We start from the raw sequence: 3,163 nt of genomic DNA on the forward strand, positions 1-3,163 counted from the left end.
AATGATACTTCTCCTCCTCCATTTGGTGTTAGAGTTGGATTGGAAGTGATCTCTTATGTTGGAGTGTGTCTTTCATTGGTTGGACTGATCTTAACAATCCTAACATTGCTGGTATTCAAGTATGTGTACATGTCAGTCCTAATTGATATTTAAAGGTATCTTTAACAATAGAAAATTAAGAAAGAAAGATTCCAGCAAGTTTCACATTCAGCTATGTCTCTCATTGTGCTTTGTGCTGATTATATTTGTGACTGGAATTAGTAGAACATCAGTGAGGCCACTTTGTATAAGCATAGGAACTCTTATACATTACTTCACTCTTGTTTTCTGGATGTGGATGGGAGCAGAAGCTGTGCTGATGTTCCAAAAAATTATAATTGTGTTTACAAATATAACTTGGCGATATATATTAATAGTGTCTATTGTTTGTTGGAGTAAGTAATGATAGTAATGGATACAATAATAATACTTTATATTTAGCTATACCTGTTGTTCCAGTTGTGATCTTATTGGCAGTTGATAATGGCTACTACATTACAATTACAAAAAATTCAGAATTGTGAGTGCTGAATAATCTTAATTTATTATGACAGTTAATTATTCCCAATATAGTTGTTTCATTGGTAAAACAATACCATTATTAGCAGCATTCTTGTTACCCATTTTCCTCATCATCATCATTAATACAATTGTGTTCATACTTGTCATTCGAATTACTCTTAAAATTGTCATTGATAAAAAGAAGCGGATGAGTAATTCCTCTCTCTCTGTATCAGAAGTACTAAAGATATTACTGTCTTTCACTAGTATCATGATCCTCTTTGGTTTAACGTGGACATCTGCTGCCTTCACTTTGATATCTGAGCCTAGTGTATCTTATACAGTCCAGTTTATATTTGCATTTTGTAATGCATTTCAAGGCTTGTTTATTTTTATATTTTTTGTTTTGCTCAACAAGGAAAATAGGAAATTTTGGAAGGTTTGTTTTGTTCAGTGTTTCCCTAGGGCTACTATTCACAGTGACTACAAGTCTAGACAATGTACCAAGAGCAAGTCAAAAGATGAGGATAATATTTCAAATGATGTATCTCGAGACCTCAATGATATAAATAAAGAGGAGATGAAAGATGCTTCACTATAAGCTGAAACATTTTTTGTAGTCATTAGCTTGATATAATAGGCAGTTTAGTATTTGTTAGTAAAACAATTTCCCTCATTAACTGACAATTCAATTGCATTACTCAGTGATGGGAGATTTCAGATTTGAAATGCTAGGAGCTTGGGATCTCAGCATCATAAAAATAAAAAATAACTTTGGAACAACTTGACAATTAACTGATGAAAAAACTGCATGTGAGCACTCTGCAAAACCCTGATGCTGTACTATATAATTCACTCAAATCTTTTTCTATAGATTTCATATCAAAAAAAGTCATTTACTACCCACTCCTGATGTGGTGTGCATGTGTATGAGCATACTGTACATATGATGTACATGTAAAGATGTCCTTATGTAAATCATTAACAATGCTTGATCCTCTTCTACTCAATGAATCCTCAGTTTTTCCTGCATGCTTGTATGTATATGTACACCATCATTCATTATACATTGTAAAAACCTAAAATGACATACCCAGGCATGGAATGAGTTGGTTGTAGCATATCTCTGTAATTGGTTTAACACCTAATGTGCAATTTACACTTTACTTGCATTTCAAGTTCCTCTACTATTCTCATATACTGCAGTTAATAATCTAGTGCCATAGTGCCTATTACACTAGATTATTAAGTCAGGTGTGTATAACTTGCTGTAGCATGCCCTTGTCATCTTGTTAACACCTATATTGTGCAATATATACTATATTTTCTGTCAAACTGTCAGTCTGTCACTGTAACTGATTAGGAACAGTAAGTCTGTATAACTAACTTATTATAGTTTAAATGTCTGTCCAGAGTATTATCAGTTTTTATGCCTCGTGTTGGGACCCAAACACTGATTATTATGCAACATATATACACAAACAGTTAATGAATGTTTACGAGTTCTGTGACATCACATGATAGAAATAGAGTATTATTTAAATTTCTCAATTTTAGTTTTAGGACAATTGTCACTCTTGCATTGATATCATTATACATCTTACATCAGCTGATTGTGTTAACTTAATAAGTAAATAATTAGTGACAACTTTCAGTAGAATTGTAGTGATATTATAATTAACAGATTTATAATAATAATAATAATGATATTCATAATTAACAGATTTATCATTATCATTTCCTGTATACTCTGCTATAAATCCTACATCCTCTGCACTACATCTACAAATCACGAGGCGCTTGCTGCATGCACTTGGTACTTCCATTTCCTGTCTTGGATTAACCAGTAACAATGCTGTTACTTTTACTGCTTTTCTCTCTTCTTTTTGCTGGTGGTAGCTCAGACATTGCTACATTGCAGTTTGAGCTTTCGACAAACTGTATTGCTGGGGCTCCTATTGGAACTCTATGGGTGAAAACAGTTGGAGGAAACTTTGACTACTTAATGACTTACTACAGTATGTTAAGGCCACTATACACCAGGCAATTCTATTGCAGGCAATCTGTGGTTACTTTGATGTTGTAAGCAATGTGTTGCCTAGAATAGAACATGTTTCTATTCTAGGCAACAGTGTTGTCTGAAGATCAAAGTAACCACAGATTGCCTGGTGTATAGGAGCCTTTATATCATATGACTCACTGTATGATATGGCAGTGACTATTAGAGTAAAGTATAATAAGAGCTAAATTATTCTGTTTTATTTTATATCATCATATAGGTCCTAAAACTAAAATAACACATATCAGCACTAAAGTTAGTATTGCTCATCCAATAACCTTGTACTTTCATTGGATTGAGTGTATCCATAGTAATAGTTTTTGTTCTACAAAAATTGGTTCTGTGACAATTCAAAATGCTAATCCTATCTCAGTTGGTCTATGTAGAATTTCAAGAGGACTAGATCTATCAAGTACTCTGATTACATTTGATAAAAGTGGTGGAATTCATGTGTCAACCTCAACCAAACATTGTGGATTAAATGGACCAATTTGCTCCAATTCTTCAAAATGTTGCTTACCTTTGACTTTGTCTTCCTCATTATCTTCATCTTCATCATTATCT

At 33.1% G+C, this 3,163-nt stretch overlaps 1 protein-coding gene across 1 annotated transcript in view; it reads left to right on the forward strand.

Moving 5' to 3' along the window:
- Window positions 1-3,163, forward strand: part of LOC105314210 (adhesion G-protein coupled receptor G6-like) — an 8,454-nt gene that overhangs the window by 2,365 nt on the left and 2,926 nt on the right. The window lies entirely within an intron of this gene.

This window comes from Amphimedon queenslandica, unplaced genomic scaffold (genome assembly GCF_000090795.2).
Source record: "Amphimedon queenslandica unplaced genomic scaffold, v1.1 AMPQUscaffold_13059, whole genome shotgun sequence".
Taxonomy (NCBI): Eukaryota; Metazoa; Porifera; class Demospongiae; order Haplosclerida; family Niphatidae; genus Amphimedon; species Amphimedon queenslandica.